Source organism: Triticum aestivum, chromosome 5B, assembly GCF_018294505.1.
Source record: "Triticum aestivum cultivar Chinese Spring chromosome 5B, IWGSC CS RefSeq v2.1, whole genome shotgun sequence".
Taxonomy (NCBI): Eukaryota; Viridiplantae; Streptophyta; class Magnoliopsida; order Poales; family Poaceae; genus Triticum; species Triticum aestivum.
Genome location: NC_057807.1, coordinates 103,698,787 through 103,717,864, shown reverse-complemented (window position 1 = coordinate 103,717,864; position 19,078 = coordinate 103,698,787). Strand labels below are relative to the sequence as shown.

Sequence of the window (19,078 nt, the reverse complement as noted above, 5' to 3'; positions counted from 1 at the left end):
TTCTCCTAATCAAGTGCCTTCCCAGAACCTTATACCAAACCATAGCCAATAGATAAAAAGCCTTTGCTCAAAAATTATTCTTGACACTAACCATATGAAGCTCAACAGAAACTTATGGTAGCATTTACATAGCGTAAGATGGACATGCCTCCATCAATCAAGTGTGGGATAAGATTATCAACCTGTCCATCCGGCTTAGCCCTTGCAATAAGGATGCTCAGCATATCGACAACAATGTTAAAGAATTGATGACATATTTGGTCAGCACAACATGGATGTTAGATGTCATAAGGTTCAAACTCGGAAAATTAGAGATAAAATACAGATAAGTCCGTTTTGAGTTGCGAAGCCGTGATCGTTGAACTGTTTTGTATGATGTTCGAAATGTAGTGCTCCGTTTTGGCAACAAGGTTAATTGAACAAAATATAAGACATTAAAGTAGTACAAAACACAATTAACATAAAAAGCACAAGATTTTCTTATACAAAATGGAGGTGCAGGGAATCGAACCCTGTGCCTCTCGCATGCGAAGCGAGCGCTCTACCATATGAGCTACACCCCCATTTGATGACTAAGTTGGGAACTGGGCATATATAACCTGGTGACTGGCGTCCCTCCAAGGAGGTAAACATCAAGATACATCCTCGTCTCCAGAGCTTCAGTTATCTCAAACACTAACTCTCTACCTGTGGTTTACTTGGCCATTTGACCTTGCCTTGACTTTTATCATGTTGATGCTTTTATCTCACCATATCTTTGTAATCACCTTAGTGTACTTGTTGAACTCCCCTTAGAAATTCTTTAGGCTCATCTTTATATCCTAAACTTGCTACTCCCTCCGTCCGGAAATACTTATCATTGAAATAGATGTATCTAGATGTATTTTAGTTCTAGGTACATCCATTTTGATGACAAGCAATTCCGGACGGAGGGAGTATTAATTAATTAATATTTGCAATTGTACCTATTCACCCCCATCCCACCCTCCAGGTCTATCTCGATCCTTTTAGATCCCCAAGTCAAACTTAACAATGAGACATACTCCAACTTGTTCACAACTTATTACCTCAAATCATATTACAAGAGTATACGCGTGTTTGGATGCCTTCCACGCCACTGTACGCTTGGCCCGGATGATTCCTGGGTTCTGCCTCAGAGATGTTTGCTTCATGTTCTCACAGAAAAGATGTGTGCCTGGCCTGGCCGTCCCTGACATGTGATTAGCCTGGTTCGACTAGGAATAAGAAATTGAAAAGGAAATATTTAGCCCAGGCAGCCTCATTAGCCTGGTCCAGGTGTCCCTCTCCATGTGCCTGGCGTGCTACAGTAGCAGCCTGGCAGTAATAAATCATCAGTAATTGTATGCTTGTTCTATGAAAATATTTTAAATAGCTAACGCACATCAGCCTGGCAAGGACAAGAACCAAATAGGCGGGTGGCAGGCGAGCCTGGCCAGGCAAAATTTTGCTTCGTCCTAGGCGCTATCCGGGCATCTTATTTCTAAAGTACATTCGCGAGGCCTCTAACCAAACACGCTCTATATTCCTATACGGTGGCTAGCCTGCCTCTAATCAAGCACGCTCTATATGCCTAATTGAATGGAGGTCTTCCGCAAATGAATTTTCGATGGCTAAAGCTAGATCGATCTAAAGTTCTCAGCGTGATTGGCGGCTTAGAGCACTTCAACCCTGATATCGATTGTACGTAGCTTCAATGTAGGAATATGATGTTGTTGTCTTGGCCTCGGGGTTTTTATATAACGTCCAACCTTGACTCTCAAGTTGAACTTGTCAATGAGATAGACTCCCAACTTTTTCCCATCAAACGAAAGAACCCTCTCTAGGTCCAGGATGAACCCGAAGTGTTGCTTCGAAACTTTTAGCATGTTCCTTGCATGTGATGAGAGCTAAACTTTCTAACGAGAAGGCATGAAACGATTTTTGCTCAGCTCAACCTAGATGTAGATGTTATAAGATTCAATCCCGGAAAATTAGGGAGAAAATACACACAAGTCCATTTTGGTTTGCGAAGCTTAGTGTGTTGTACTCCCTCCATTCCTAAATATAAGTCTTTGTAGAAATTTCACTATGAGCCACATGCGGATGTATGCAAATGCATTTTAGAGTGTAGATTCACTTATTTTACTATGTTTGGCAACGTGGTTAAATTGACCAAATATAAAACATCAAAATAGTACAAAACGTTATACGGCAATAAAATAAAATACAAGGGAAAACCAATAGAGAAAATAAAACGTTGTATGGCAATAAACATAAAATACAAAGAAAAACCCAATATGTCCGGATGGACCCGAAGTGTTGCTTAGAAACTTTTAGCATGTTTTTTACATGTGATGAGGGCTAAACTTTCTTTGCTCAGCTCAACGTGGATGTAGATGTTATAAGATTCAATCCCGAAAAATTAGAGAGAAAATACACACAAGTTCATTTTGGGTTGCGAAGCATAGTGTGTTGTACTCCCTCCGTTCCTAAATACAAGTCTTTGTAGAGATTTCATTATAAATCACATACAGATGTATGTAAATACAGTGTAGATTCACTCATTTTGCTGTGTTGGGCAACAAGGTTAAATTGACCAAATATAAAACATCAAAATAGTACAAAACGTTATACGGCAATAAACATAAAATACAAGGAAAAACCAATAGAGAAAAATAAAACGTTATACGGCAACAAACATAAAATACAAGAAAGAACTAATAGAGAAAACCCCGTGCCTCTCGCATGCGAAGCGAGCGCTCTACCATATGAGCTACACCCCCATTTGATGTCAGCCTCGGGAAGTGATGCTATATAACAGAAACATACGCCGTCGCCGGAGAAGAGGACAGGGAGGTCCTTGCGGCCGGCCGAGACGCGGAAGGCCGGAAGAAGGAATTCGAGCCAGGCCCGTCCATCCATCCACACACATCTCCACGGTCGGACCGCATCAGGCTGGCCCAGCCCATTCTACCACTGGCGGTCGCGGTCGCGACGTCTTCGCCCGTCGTCTTCCTCTTTCCCTCGCATTCGGCTTCTTTCCTCTCTTCCCACTCTCCGTTGTTCGGGCGTGAACCCTGAAAGGCCACTATCCATCCATCCATGTGGCTGTTGCTTCACGCCAAGGAATTGAATCGGCGATGAACAATGCTGCCGCTTGAAGGAGAAATAATGGCGTTTTTTTCTTTTCTTTCTGAAAAAAAAAACCATCTCCACTCCACACATGTTTCTTATGAAATGAATGCAGTGTGACGCATCGATCGCGAGCAGCGCGGCTACGAAAGAGAGGAGCGCAATGATGCACCAGCAGCGGTCGCATCGACCATCATTGGCGCGAGCTGTTTAGATACAGAAAGTCGAAGAGGCAGAGAAAGGAAGAAAGAAAGTTAAAGGGAGAGAGATCGATCTCTTTGTTTGACGTGACTGCTCAGCCCCGTGTGGGTGCGGCTTGATTGCTTTGTCCTTCCCTTCGCCACCAAACCAAAGTTTTAGAAAGCTTCTGTGTTATCTGAAGCAATTTTCTCAACTTTCTTTCAGCGTCGAAAAATCACAAGAGACAGGAGGAGAGGAGGACACCGAACCCGGACTCGATCCCTCTACTAGTTTTTTAAAGAGCAATCGCTTCGTGATTTGATCCAGTGCATATGCATGCATGGATGCATCCTTGACTCTGAGCTTTTCATAATTGAAATATATTGCAACTACTACCCGTGGAAATGAAAGTCATATGGGCCATTTGATATTCGCCGTGATTTTAAATAAAGCACCAAACCGAAAAATCTACTATTGTAATTTTTGGATGTCACGTCCTCTGGAGCCCGCGTAGATAAGATTCAGTGTGTCCCACATGAATGAATTTGTATAGCAAAACAGATAGCGTCATACGGAAGCATAGCCAGCCCATCGATCGATCGCGTATCTCGCAGCAGCCGGCGCGGCAGAGACGTGGAATCGATGGCTCGACGGCGCAGCCGGGGCGGACAGTCAAGGTTCAGTTCCAGTCACGCAGTCGATGCTGTAGCAGTAAAAGTTTGTCCCAAACGCAGAGCGTGTGGGCCGTGGTAAATCAATTGCCGTACAGTACGTGTGGTTGAACGACTGTCGCACGAGCCGGCCAGTGCAATCAATGCGCAGCGTCTCACTCTCTCGCCCATGCGCAGACAGCCGGGTCCAAAACCACCACTGTCGCTCTCGCTCTCGCTCACGCAATTTTACCGCTTCACCGCAGTGTTGCAGACTTTGCAGTAACTCGAGGAATATACAAGTACTCGCTCCGTTTTTTAGTCCGCATACAAAATTTGATCAAAGTCAAGCTTTGTAGTGTTTGACTAACTTTATATTAAAAATACAAACATTTACAATATGAAATCAATATTATCAGATGCACCATGAAACGTATTTTCATACTATATAGTTTTAGTATCGTAGATGTTCATATTTTTTATATAAATTTGGTCAAACTTTGTGTAGTTTCACTTTGACCAAATTTTATATGCGGAGTAAAAAAACGGAGGGGGTATATCGCCGGAAATTTTCACCGGGAGATGATTACACGTCTTGGTCCGCGGGAATTTTACAGGAAATTACTACCAGCAAATTTATGCACTATTATATCTTCTCCCTTTTCTTTCTTTCTATTCCCTCCGTTTCTAAATATTTGTCTTTCTAAAGATTTCAACAGGTGATTACATACGGAGCAAAATGAGTGAATCTACACTCTATAATATGTCTACATATATCCGTATGTGGTAATCCAATTAAAATGTTTCGAAAGATAAATATTTAGAAACAGAGGAAGTAGAAAAACTGAGTGGTGGTGGATCTGACCGCGCCTTCGTTTTTCCGTTTTCTGGGCGACGCGTTTCGTTTTTCAGTGAGACGCCGCACAGGTGGAACGTATGCGTCGTCATTGATTATCAAGCGTGCACAATGATCGCGAGTCGCAGTCACTGTGAGACATTAGCACGTCCTTTTCCACTCGAACCGTATCGGTCCGGCCCTACGCGCGCGTCTTTGACCGTCCGGACCACATCGGACGGTCCAGGCGCGAACCACTGACCAATCGATCGACCAATCAATTACTGTTGGTACTCCCAAGTGATTCTCCCGTAGTTCACTTCAAATTTGCGACTGACAAACATAATTCACGTCGTTCAATTTTTACAAAAGCAGATTTGTGAAGCTGAAGCGGAGACGACCAGCAGACACGGACATTGACAATTACATTTTTTTTAGAAAAGGAGGATCACCCCGGCCTCTGCATCTGGACAATGCATGCAGCCATTTTATTAATTATTCATCAAAGACCTTACAAAGAAATACAACAATAAGTCTGAAGCCACCGTCTATGCGACAAATGTCACTACTCCTATCCAGCTGATGAAGGGATGCTGATAGTCCGGGCCTAATACCATAGACCTCGCAGACAAGCCTAACATCTAAGACCTGAGGCCCCAACCAAGCCACTTGCCGGGTATGGTCACACACCGGTCCGGCGAGCTCTCAGATGCCGCCGCAGCCAACTGCCACCACTCCATCTTCAGATCTGTACTGATCATCCGTGTCCGGTCTACCTGTCGTCAACGCCACCACGGCGCCCAACGACGCCACCACCCTGCGCGCGAACTACTGAGCACGTCGCGGTCGCCGCCGGTACACCTCAGCACAATGCCGCCAAGTACCACCAGCCGACACAGCTTGAAGTCTCTGGAAGATCTGTCGTGCGTAGCACCTGCCGACCAGGCATGACAAAGCGTAGCACCTGTCGGTCAGGCATGACTTGACATCTCCACCGAAGCTCCATGCTAGACGAAGCCACTCCACCTTCTGCCTCTGACCACCAGCACTACTCCACAAACGATGCTCCCAAGAGAGAAACACCACCGCAGTGCCGCCATCGTCCGATCTGGAAGATCAGATCCTAGGGTTTCCCCCAGAGCAGCACGAGTGTGTCGACATAAGTCACACAATGATGCCTTCATCAAGGTAACGACGTAGATCGCCGCCATCGGCTTGGTTTTCACCGGTAATTATGTCTCCCCGACTTGCAACCAGTACTGGATCACGGATCTGGATATTCGGACACCCAGCCTCAGGCCGACCACCTCTGACGGAAGAGATGACCACCACCGCCGGTCGCATCGGTCAGAACAGATCTGACCGGAGATGCCGCCGCCGCCGGTCTGAAGGCAGTTTGCACGCCACCGCAGCCTAGCTGGCCGCCGCCGCCGCCCGCAACCGCCGCCCGAAAAAGCCGGCCGCTGCGCTCGCAGCCACGCCGCCGTCCGAGGCTGGGCCGCCCGCCGCGCCTAGCCGCCGCCCGAGGACGGGCCGGCCACCCGCCACCTGCCGCACCCATCAGCCGCGCCACAGAACTCAGATCAGCCGCGCCCCAACCCGAAGACGCGTGAGAGAGGAGATCCCTCGCCACCGCCGTCGGCCCCCGGGCTTAGCTCGGCGGCGTCCCCCGGCGGCAGCGGAGGGAGAGGAGGGAGTTTTTGGCGGCGACGGCTAGGTTTCTGGGAGTCGCCCCAGGGGGGGGGGGAGCGACGCGAGCCAAGGTATGTTGGTTTCTAACAATTACATCTTTGACCGAGGGAACTGAAGGGTTGACGGGTGCACGGGAGAAGTGAGGTGCGGCCCGGAGGAGGGAGGGGGGGGGGGTCGTAAACAGTAGAGAAGAAGCGGGCTTGGAGGGATGGCCGGGGCGGCACCGGACCGACGGAGGAGGTGGGTCAGACATGGCGAGGCAGCGCAGCTGCGAGGTGCGGGGCGTGGGTGGAGGATGACTGCAGCTCGATTGGTGGAGGAGGGCAAGCCGACGATAGAAGCAGCCGATGGTGGCGGGATGGACAACCGGTGATAAAGATAGATATACCTTGGCTCGCCGACGGTAGAAGCAGCCGAGGTCCAAATTTTGCAACGTAATAAAGATAGATATTTCATTCATTAGAAAAGTGATAACACACACGCGCACACACACATGATGACGCAAAAAGAAGCATTCCAATTACACACTAGAATGGACGACCAGTTGAGAAATCCGTGCATTGTGTACTTGTTTGGTTTGCAAGACTCTAAACTCGGTCTGGATGGATAGAAATGTATATGTAAAACAGAGGATTAAACACACAATTTCATAAAATTAGGTGTTTGATTAATACGAATAGAAAAAACACAGAAATTCCGATGAACACAACCAAATTAGTGTGAAACTACATGAAAAAGTATAATTAAAATGTTGTGCCAGCGTAAAAACATTAACCTCGTTCTTCATGCAGAGAAATTTGAAGATAAGGTTTAAGCAGATTATACTAATTCATGGCATTTTTCACTTTGAAAGCGAGATCAAAGAAAAACCTTGTCTATTTTTCCGTTGTTCCATTCCAAGGATCTAAATGTATGGACAGTTTTACCAAAGGAAATAAAAATCATTATCATACTTATGTGTTTTCTCTGTTTTTGTTTTAAATCAAAGAAGCCCTACAGATTGATGGTAAAACAAATGAATCTAACTAAATTCCTCCCGTCCTCGTTGCCTCATCACCCCAGTCACACTCATGGGGGTACGTTTTTAGGTAACGAACCTTGTCAAGCTATTATGATGATGTTACCACCGTCCTAAATCGCCCAAACCCACTACCCCCTTGTTTTCACCCGTCACTTTTGCACTGGTCGCTTAAAGACTAGCAATTTGCGACGCTATGCTATGTACTTAATTTGAAAATATATGATAACTCAGACACTAACATGATTTCGAAGATGGCACTTTAACCATCCTGTGTATGTGGATACATTAAAATTTCAACATATACATGATGTGAAAGTACTTAAATAGATAATGTTATTTTATTTTACCAATAGAGAATTTTTCTTGCACATTTTAAAAACAAATCATCTGGTTTGGACTTTGGTCGCGTTTGGAGGAAAAAAAAATCTAGACAGGTTTTGGCACGTATTGGTTTGATAGAGACAGTATAGAAACTAGAAGAACGCCCGTGCGTTGCAACGGGCCACATTAACTTTAAGAGTTCAATATTAACATTCTCATACATATCAAGTGATATTGGCGACCTTTTTTACCATCAAATCCTCTCACACACACTCTCCCTCCCTCTTCCTCACTCTCTCTCCCCCTCTCCCTCTCTCTCTAACACACACATATATCTATCTTATTGGGTACGGGACCATAATTCATCTATTTCACACACACACACGCTAGTGCATAATAATATGGATTATGTGTATTATATTTGCCACCACAACCGAGGAAATTAATTTGATGTAAATCGGTCAGCCACAGCTCCAAGTGACATGCTAGTGCGGAGGAGGTGGCCCGGGTCGGCGTCGGCGCCGTCCGGCGCGGGCCATGGGCCCGCTTCCAAGTGCGTCTGCGCGCCGGCCACCCACGTCGGGTCCTTCAAGTGCCGCTTCCACCGCACCAACTCCCAGGGCCACGGCCAGGGCCAGGGAAGCCGCCCTTCTTCGCCCCCTTCACCGGCCGTGGCCAACGTGGTGCCGCGGCACCCGGCGTCGCCGTCCTCGTCCTCCGGCACCGTCGCGACCCAGTGACGCAGCTCAAGCATCGGCCTCGAAAATCAAGAACGCTCGACAACGGAGAGGGAAGGGAAGATCGTATACATGTCATAAGAAAGAGAGTTTATTACTGCTCCCTTGATGCATTGTTTTCTTTGTTTGGAGATTGATTACCATCCGTGAGTTAAGGTAAGGTTAATGTGATTGAGCGATTTTTTGAAAATCAATTGTTTGTTTTCTAATTAATGTGATTGAGTGATTTAAGGTAAGGTTAATTAATTTAGATTTGATCTTTAGATATTGTTCGTGATTGATTCTACATTAGTAAATAACTTGTGCTAGTATGGAAAGTTCTGATCTGTTCTGCTTTCTTTCGTTGTGTGAGAGGGTGACGTGAAAATAAACCGATGAAGTGGGGGGTGGGGACGAAAAAAAATCTACGAAAAAAAAACCAACAAAGGTGGGAGAAGGTACAAAAAAAACCATGGAAGGTAGGACGAAAAAAACCTGAAAGCGAGACTACCAACTGCTTCATTAAAAATAGAGATTTACAGAAAAAAATACTAGGGGCGAAGCAGGATATAAAAAGAGAGTAGCCATGCATGTTTGGCGCTGCTGCATGCCTTATTGGATTCAGCAAGATTTTGTCATGATGGGGGGAGCTGTGAACCTACCAATCTGCGTTCCATGTAGCATGGCCTGCCTGAAAGACTAAAATTAGTCCCTACGCCATCTTCTCTCGGGCAGCGCAGCAGGCCGTCCGATTCGGTGGATACCTGTGCGTAATTACCACGACGACAAGGGAGAGCTAGGCTGCATTTTTTCTGTTTTACGCGCCCCCCCCTTCTTGGGTGGAGTTTGGTTCTTCCTGTAATGCATCTTCTTGGTTCTCTTCCTAACCGACAGATGAATTTTTCCACAAAATAAATTTCAAGTACTACAAATTATGGGGCGTGCTATGCGTTTGGCCGGCTGATATTTTTAAAAGACCAGCCGGGTCGCGAGCTGTTAGATTTGACGTATCAAGCGGCCGAGCGCGCCCCACCATTGCAACACAGTTCTTGTTGCAGAATTATTTCTGCAACACATGTCTTGTTGCACAATTATTTCTGCAACACATGACTTGTTGCGAAAAAATTCGCAACAGCTGTTTTGTTGCATTTTTTTTTGCAACTGAGTTTTTGTTGTAATTTTTTGGACGCTGATAACGCCCACACGTGTGGTGGAAGTGACACCCGCCCACACGTCCTATAACACATAGACCGCACCATGTCACCGCATGTATGCATGTGGGAGTCATTTTGGATTTTCAGTTTTTAAAATGTTTTATCTCTTAAATAAAAAAATCCGATTGATGATCTGTTTTCACCATTAAATCCATTGCGACGAGATCTTCGAAATTAGCTCATATCAATATGTTTTGATGATTTTTTTGGGTTTAAAATTTGACATGTCTATTGCATATGAATTGCCATGATGGTTACACTGAAGTTGGTATGATATGTTTCAGCTATTTTCTTTTACATTTAAAAGTAAATTTTGACATATTGTAAAACCGAGAATTAAGAAACTAGACTTGCCATGAACTATAAACTAAAATTGCCATGATACATGCACTTAAAACTGCCATGGTTTATACAAAAAATAATTTTCATGGTTAAAGTACTGGAATTGCCATGGTCAAAATACTAAAATTGCCATATGTCAACTTTGGTGTAAATAGTATGGCAACTACAGTGTAAACATCATAACAACTTTTGGCCAATTTTTTTCGTCGAAACATATCAACATGTGATTTAGTTTTGAAGATCTCGTCGAGACGAATTTAGTGGTGAAAACGGATTTTTAATTAGGAGATAAAATATTTTTAAGTCGAAAACTAAAAAGATTCCCGTTGATGTCATCTGTTTTGACGTGGCAAAATGAATGGTAATGGAGATGTTTGGGCCATGTTGCCTTGTGCCACACACATGGGCGTTAACATTTGTGATATTTTTTTTGCAACCAAGGTCTTGTTGCAGAAAAAAATCGCAAGAGAAATTTTGTTGCAAAACGTAGACCCGCCGTAGACCATTGCAACACTACATATGTTTCAGAAACCTAGCTCCTGTTGCAGAAGTGCATTCGACAAAGGATGGTATGCAGGTTCTTATTGGGACAGGTGTAACACAGGGGAGGTGGCGGACGCGGACGCTGTGATCCGCCGGGTGATGGTAAGAGTTTCCCCAAAATTATTGTCCGTAGTGTTTGGATTAGATTGTTTATCTACCCCATTCAGTTTTTTGTTTGTTTTGCCAATGACATTCTTTTTCCTATTAGCATATTCCGTTTCTGTGATGAAAGTTTGAACATCGAGCGAGGAGTACATGCTTTGTCCAGCGAGATCCTGTTTTGAGATAGGCTCCTTGGATTCAAAGGATCGTTATAGAAATTCTGGAGGATTACAGTCCTTTGGATTCTTTATGCTGGTTGTTTATTCATAGTACATTCCATAGAATGAAGCCTATTTCATAGGATTTTCTTTAAAATATTCTTTACTATACGCCATAGAAATTTTAGCATCCACTCAAAATGCTTTGTTTTTTCTACGATGTAGTCAAATGAACAAAAATCCTATAGGATTTCTAAGTTTCTTTATTCCGGCTTTTAAGGATCCGGCAAAGACCCTTAGAGTATCTTCAAATGAATCCATCACCTTGTCCTTATATGTTCGGACGAGTAACCCGAACAGTGCCCGAACATGACAGAGAAAAACAAAGTCTACCCATCCAGACCCTCCCTTCCTATATGCTCAGGATGTCCGCAAACCCTAAGCAAATTCATATATGAGGAGGATATGAGGGCGCCCGGGTATGTCCGGGCAACCCGCCACGTTTGACGAGGTGCCCACTCCAGACTAATTTATCTCTTTCTTTATTCTTTCTCATCTCTCAATTGAAGCGATAACACAACTGCATGTATGAAAAAAATGAGAGTTCAAAGGAGATACGACTGGACACTCTCCAGATTTGTCAGCAGGGCATATGAGGTGCCAAATTTAACTGGAGAGGTTCTTAGTTTTTTTCATAGACCTTGATTTGTTATTCAATTAAAGATGCCCTTAGAGCATCTCTAGCAGATCCCTATCCCAAAAGTACAAAACTTTTCTATATCATTAAAAAGTCAAAATAAATTAGGCGATTAATATTTTGCTGCTAGCAGACCCCCTAAATCTTAATCAGTTAAAAAATTTATTTTACTAATTCATCCAACCGTTTTCAACTTATCACAACATATTAGTTTAATGCTTAATAATTCAAGCATATACAATTCGAAAGCATAGCGAACTCAATGTTCTCAAAAGTCACCATACAAATTCAAAGACAACATGAGGTTCAAATGAATTAAGAATACAAATAAACATGATAAAAGCACAAGAATCAAGTGATAGGACGACGCCAATTTGTGTTGGATAAGATCTTCTTGAAGTTAGTTTTGGTCTTGACAGTTCTCGGTCCATCAGTATGCTTGGAGGAACGCTTCAATCATGTCTGGGTTATGTTCATCTCCCCCAGATGCCCATTGAAGCGATAAAAATAGTCACGTGGGTCTTTTCTCTCATCCTCGATGATCATGCTGCGCAAGGTAACACATGCTTTCATGATCTTCCACAAGGTCTTGGGGATGCTGTTTTTATCATTTACCTACTCGAGTACGAGCAGGAATTAAGATTGGGGATGCTGACACTTTCCCTCCAACGTATCTATAATACTTTATTGTTCCATGCTATTATATTATCATTCTTGGATATTTTACAATTATATCATTTTTTGGGACTAACCTATTGACATAGTGCTAGTGCCAGTTGCTGTTTTTTGCTTGTTTTTTACTTCACAGGAAATCAATACCAAACAGAGCGAAACATTTTGGTGTTTTTTTCTGGACCAGCAAACACCTGTTGGGCCAAGAAAGTACCTGAGGGGGGCTCTGAGAGGAGCACAACCCATCAGGGCGCGCCCAGGTGGGTTGTGCCCACCTTGGCCGCCTCCCGCACCGCCTCTTTGCTCTATAAATACCCCAATATTCCAGAAACCCTAGGGGAGTCGACGAAAATCAATTCCAGACGCCGCAAGTTCCAGAAACCATAGATCCAATCTAGACACCATGACGGAGGGGTTCATCATCCTCATTGGTGCCTCTCCGATGATGCGTGAGTAGTTCATTGTAGACCTACAGGCCCGTAGTTAGTAGCTAGATGGCTTCCCCTCTCTCTTTTGATTCTCAATACAATAGTCTCTTGGAGATCTATTTGATGTAATTCTTTTTGCGATGTGTTTGTTGGGATCCGATGGACTTTGAGTTTATGATTAGATCTGTGTTTTTATCCATGAAAATTATTTGAGTCTTTTGATCTCTTATATGCATGATTACTTATAGCCTCGTATTTCTTCTTCGAATCTTTGGTTTAGTTAGGCCGACTAGATCGATTTTTCTTGCCATGGGAAGAGGTGCTTTGTGATGGGTTCGATCTTACGGTGCTTGATCCCAATGATAGAAGGGGAAAGGTCATGTATGTATCATTGCCATTAAGGATAACAAGATGGGGTCTAATTCCTACATGAACAGATCTTGTCTACATCATGTCATCGTTCTTATTGCATTACTCTGTTTTCCCATGAACTTAATACAGTAGATGCATGCTGGATAGCGGTCAATGTGTGGAGTAATAGTAGTAGATGCAGGCAGGAGTCGGTCTGCCTATATAATGATCACTGCCTGGATATCATCATAATTATTTGAAGTTCTATCAATTGCCCAATAATAATTTGTTTACCCACCGTATGCTATATTTCTCGAGAGAAGCACGTGCACACTGAGAAACACCTCATAGTCTTCGTCGAAGGCACGGAGGGTGGCCTTGAGAAAACGCCACGAACTGTCATTTAAAGTAGCCAACCGCACCGTGGTGTCGGCGCGCGAGGCGTCGATGGTGGCCTCGACAATGAGATGCTCCTCCAAGGTTTGGGGGTCGGCACGAATGGCAGCCATCGCGACCTCATCTGCGCGTTCGGCTGCGATTTGCTTCTCTGCTGCCAAATGCTCCTTGAGCTCCTGGCTATACTGCGTGCACCATGGCTTTGGGCGGCACTTATTTGGTGGAGGGGTCGGTGATTTGGGTGGAAGGTGTCACGCCGGAGGTCAGGGCATGTCGGGTGTGGAAGGAGGAGGAGGATGGGGGTCGGGTGTGGATTACTTGCCTGGATAGACGAGGTCGAGCAGCATGAAGGAGGGTCGCCACTCGCCGGCGAGAAGGCGGCACTACAAGCAAGAAGTGAAGGTTTCAACTTGGAAAGGAAGGCGGAAACAGGGGAAATGTGGCTTTTGGTAAGGGGGAGGGGGCGGGGACGTAGATATTTCCACGGAAGCCGAAAATTTTGAATCGGTTCAGCGAAAAAACTGGCGTGCAAAGTGTCATCAGACACGGTCCCTTATTTAGCACTGTATACGATATGTGAACATCACAAATGATTCATATAGCTTAACCCTTGTGTGATGAGTCTGAACGTGAAACTTTTTGGTTCGAATTACCCTGGTTACAGTGGTCATCCACGTCATTGCATAAGTTGGGTACACAAAGGAGACTACAACACACCCACACTTCTTAATCGAGCAATTTCAGAAATTAAATAGAGCTAGCTGACATAAACATTACTCTAACAAATTAAAGATCGGCGCTCTAAATTAAACAAAAGAAAGAGTACTACTACGGCTTGTGCTCCTCGATCTCCTCCGCCTTCTCCATGTCCAGATCGCGCCTGACGATCTCCTGGGGAAGGGGCTCCATGACATCCATCGCACCATACTCTGCAAACATCTCGCCATCCGCATGTGCCATATCTTTGGAATATGCTGCCACGAGCTGGGCGTGGGCGACCGCGATCTGGGCTTAGGAGGGCTCCATCGTGGCAAGGTATGCGGCGGAGGAACGGACGGCTGCTCGATCGCTTTGGGCGATTGCCAACTCTTCGGCCATGGGTTGCCGACCATTGTCGGAGAAGCTTCGTTCGATTTGTGCGATGACCGCCATGAGCCGGGCGTGGGTGGCCTCGACATGGTCGTGGGCGGCATCCATCAGGGCTAAGGCCACTGCTGCGGAAAGGATAACTATTGTGCCTCTCTCGGCAGTTGCTATCCCCGAGACAGATGTTGCTGCCGCCACCTGGGAAGCAATAGTGGCCGTTTGGGCTGCCGTGGACGCCCGGTCGCAGATTGCGGCCGCGCTCACGAAGCTTGTTAGGACGCGCCTGGCGACTGCAGTCGCGCTCTCGCCGGAGTGGGCCGCCGAAGTTGCCCTCACAAAGCGGGTCCACGTCCCCATTTTTCACCGACGACTATTGAACGGTGAAATGATATTTGGGGAGCGAGCTCTTGTGCTTGACACGCCGGTTGTGGACTGTAGCCAACGCACCTTCTCGCGTAAGCCATACGTGTACTATACTCCAACGGTGCTCCAAGATATTTTGTGCTGCATCTCACACGGTTGGTGATAATAAAATGTGTGTGATCTACTTGATTTTTCGTCTTGATTTGAATTACATAATGGGGTCACAAGTGCAAAGGATGGTGTTTGAATTGCTAGAACTTTTATCTGCAGTGCACATGCAACTATAGGTGTGTCGTAAAAAAAGGAATTATTCAGTGTTCGTTTGGACATTTTTTATAAATTAACTTGGTTTTCTAGGCATTTCAGGTGCACAATTCAAAAATAAACTACATGCACATGCTCCGATTCACTAATATGGTTTGTAAAATTATATATGTGTCCATGGGTTGATGCTTATGTCCCATGCAAGAAATGGGGATGAATTTCAAACACCATGGCATCGTGGCTCTCTGGCAAATGTTGAGGTGCTTGCCTTTGTAATTCTAATAAATCCAAAACTCGTCTAAAATTCATGAACCTTGACATGCTATCATGGAATGACATCAACATGCTGGGGTAAAAAATATTGTCCCATTTGGGGTAGGTTATGGTATAAGCTTCTCACAAACCAGAGCTTCTCACAAGAAGCCTCATGGTTCCGGTAGGGAAACGTGTCACCTTTGTGAACGAAATGATATCCGTAGCCTCTTCTTGCTTTCCAAACATTTCTAATGTCAACATAGAACAACAGGAGTATTGTGTCATTTTTTGGATTTTTCGTGGTTTGCTTCGACATTTTTATACATTAACTGAGTTTTCTATGCGTTTATGTGCATAATTCAAGTTTGAACTACATGCACATGCTCCAGTGCTATAAACGGGTTGAAAAATTAAATGTGTGTCCTTGGTTGCAACCTTAGGCCCCATGCAAGAAATGGGAATGAATGTTAAACACCTTTGCCACCGTCGCTCGCCTGCTAAAATTGAGGTACATGGTCTTAAATTCTAGTAGATTGAAAACTCATCTGAAATTCATGAAACTTGACATGCTATCGTGGAACGACATCAACATACAATGGTAAATATATTTTCCCATTTGGGGCAAGTTGGGGTATAAACTTCTCACAACCCAGAGCTTCTCACAACAAGCCTCATGGTTATGGTAGGGAACGTTTCACCTTCCTAGACGAAACGATATCCATTGCCTCTTCCTGATTTCAATTCTTTCTCTAGTGTCAACATAGAACAACAGGAGTGTTGTGTTAAATTTTGGAATTTTTCGGGGTTCGTTTGGACATTTTTATACATTAGAGTTTACAGTGCATTTATGTGCATAATTCAAATTTGAACTACAGGCACATGCTCTAATGCATATAAATTGGTTGAAATTCAAATATGTGTCCTTGGTTGCATGCTTAGGTCCCATGCAAGAAATGTGAATGAATGTCAAACACCCTGCCACCGTCACTCGGTCGCAAACATTGAGATACATGGTTTTTAAATTCTAGTAAATCCAAAACTTGTCTGAAATTCATGAAATTTGGCATGCTATCATGGAGCGGCATCAATATGCCGTGGTAATTTTTTTGTCCCATTTGGGGCAGGTTTGGGTATAAGCTTCTCACAAACCAGAGTTTCTCACAACAAGCCTGATGGTTTCGGTAGGAAACGTTCCACCTTTGGGGACGAAACGATATTTGTTGCCTCTTATTGCTTTCAATTTTTTTCTAGTGTCAACATAGAACAATAGGAGTGTTGTGTTAGATTTTGGAACTTTTCAAGGTTCGTTTGGCCATTTTTTACATTAACTTGGTTTTCTAGGCATTTTATGTGCATAATTCAAATTTGAACTACATGCACATGCTACAGTGCATATAAATTGGTTGAAAAGTCAAATTTATGTCCTTGGGTGCATGGTTAAGTCTCATGCAAGAAGTGGGAATGAATTTCAAACACCAGGGAACTGTTGATTGCCGGCAAAACATTGAGATACTTTATTTTTGAATTCTATTAAATCCAAAACTAGTCTAAAATTCATAAAACATGGCATTCTATCATGGAATGGCACCCGGCATGATGTACTATTTTTCATGTCCATTTTGAGAGAAGGTGCACTCGAATAACATCCAACAAAGGCATTTTGAAACAAATAGCTACCACTGTAACATCTTAAATGTTTTGTATAATTTAAATCATGTGCATTCTATTAATCATTCACGTGACGCCATGCCTCACTTTTTTAATGGATATGAGGTGTCGTGCAGATAGGTGCTTAACTAAGTGGGAGGCGTGCCAGCTGTACTCCAATGCGCAGGCTCACCGGGAAGCGTGCGAGCTGTACACCGCACGGGCTCACTGGGAAGCAAGCCCTTTGACTTCCATGGCCGCCCGCCTTTCTCGCATCCTCTACATTAATGCCCCCCAAGCCGTAGTTCAATACGTTTATTAATATAAAACACTCATCACAAACGTTTTAGTTAGAACACTCGTATGCAAACCGATAGCTTCCCTAGGAAGCCTAGCGAAAATGTGATGAACAGGATTTTGTGCAGCTCTTGATTGCAAACGTTTTAGATAGAACACCCATATGTAAATCGACATCTTCCCTAGTAAGCCATGGGAAAATGTGCCGAGTTGGATTTGTGCAGCTCTTCATTGCAAATGTTTTAGATAGAACACATGTATGCAAAGCGAGAGCTATGGTCTTCCGCAGTAAGGCAAGGGAAAATTCATCGCGCAGGATTTGTGCATCTCTTCAACTCAAACGGTTTAGATTGAATAAGGTATGCAAAGCGAGACTTCGGCGCTAAACCAAGAAAGAAAATCAGGCAAACAGGATTTGTACCTCCCTTCAACGCAAACGGTATTTTCGTATGACCCGTGTGCAACCACGTACAGGCAATTTGTTAAGATTTGCATCTGTCATATTGGGTATACTGCCATTTGTCAAACTAGAAAGATTGACATTTTTGATCTAGTAAAATTGCCATTTGTCAACCTTGTAACACTGCGATTTTTCGAAATATGCAGCTAAACATCATTAGCACTATCTAATTTTTGCAACTAGAATTCAGTAATTAAGCATATATTTCATTCATAGATTAAGCGGTCATTCTTTGTACAAACAGTTCAATACGACAACTGAACCGACCAAACATTTCCCCAATTGTTGCCAGCCACGTACTGAAATAGCTACTTCAACTATAAATACTAGCCATGTTTAAGTACGTTGTACAGTTCCACCACATCTATAGTTAGATGAACTGAACAAAATAGCCTATAAATACTACTACTACGGAGGGGCTTTGTACTACTTCCAGCAGCCTCTCCTTTGGCGAGCGTGCTCAGTAAGAGGAAGAGGAGGAGGAGCCTATCGACGAGCTGGACAACTGCAATACGGTGCTTGCCGCTACTGCACCTTCAGCGACACTCACCTCGAATGCCCTCTGTCGCTCCAGACGATCCCTCTCAAAGCGGCGGAATTGCTCGTAGATCTCCTGATTCCTCAACTTGTGTTGGCGTGTGCTATGGCCACGGCTGCGGTAAGGCTGTTTGCATGCTTGACGAGGCGCTCCTCCTCCTCCCGTAGGAACTCGATGTAGCGCACAAGGTCGCTGACGCACCTGCGGGCCTCCACCTCTGCCTCCCGCCTTCGGGCGGCGGTGGTGAAGCGGGTGATGATCCCGGCGATCGACGGTGGGCTGGCAGCCAGGACGGCTGACGATGGGGTGGCGGCCACAACCACCACCTCCCGCCTTCGGGCCGCGGTGGTGGAGCAGGTGATGGCCATGGGCCGACAGCGGGGTGGCAGCCATAGCCACCACCTCTCGCGTTCGGGCTGCGGTGGTGGAGCGGGCGATGGCCCTGGCTTTCGACGGTGGTGTGGCGGCAATGGCGGGCGGCAACTGCTACCGACGGGCAGCGGCGGCAGAGCGTGTGGTGGGTGTTCCGCGCACACCCAACAGGGACACCACGCGCACTACACTACGCCGGGGACTGCGCCACCACAATAGTGTAGCTTACCAGCTAGAGCTATCCGCAGATGATGGCGGAGTGGCCGAGCGACGACGATGGACCGGTGCCATTGGCGATTATGGGAGAAGCAGACGAGATAAGCTACATGGAAGGAGGGGAAAATGT

General features: G+C 44.9%; 1 non-coding gene across 1 annotated transcript; it reads right to left on the bottom strand.

Moving 5' to 3' along the window:
* Positions 1 to 490: 490 nt before the first annotated feature.
* Positions 491 to 563, bottom strand: TRNAA-CGC (transfer RNA alanine (anticodon CGC)). Its single transcript has one exon. It is a non-coding gene; the product is annotated as a tRNA-Ala (tRNA).
* Between the last annotated feature and the right edge of the window lie 18,515 nt (positions 564 to 19,078).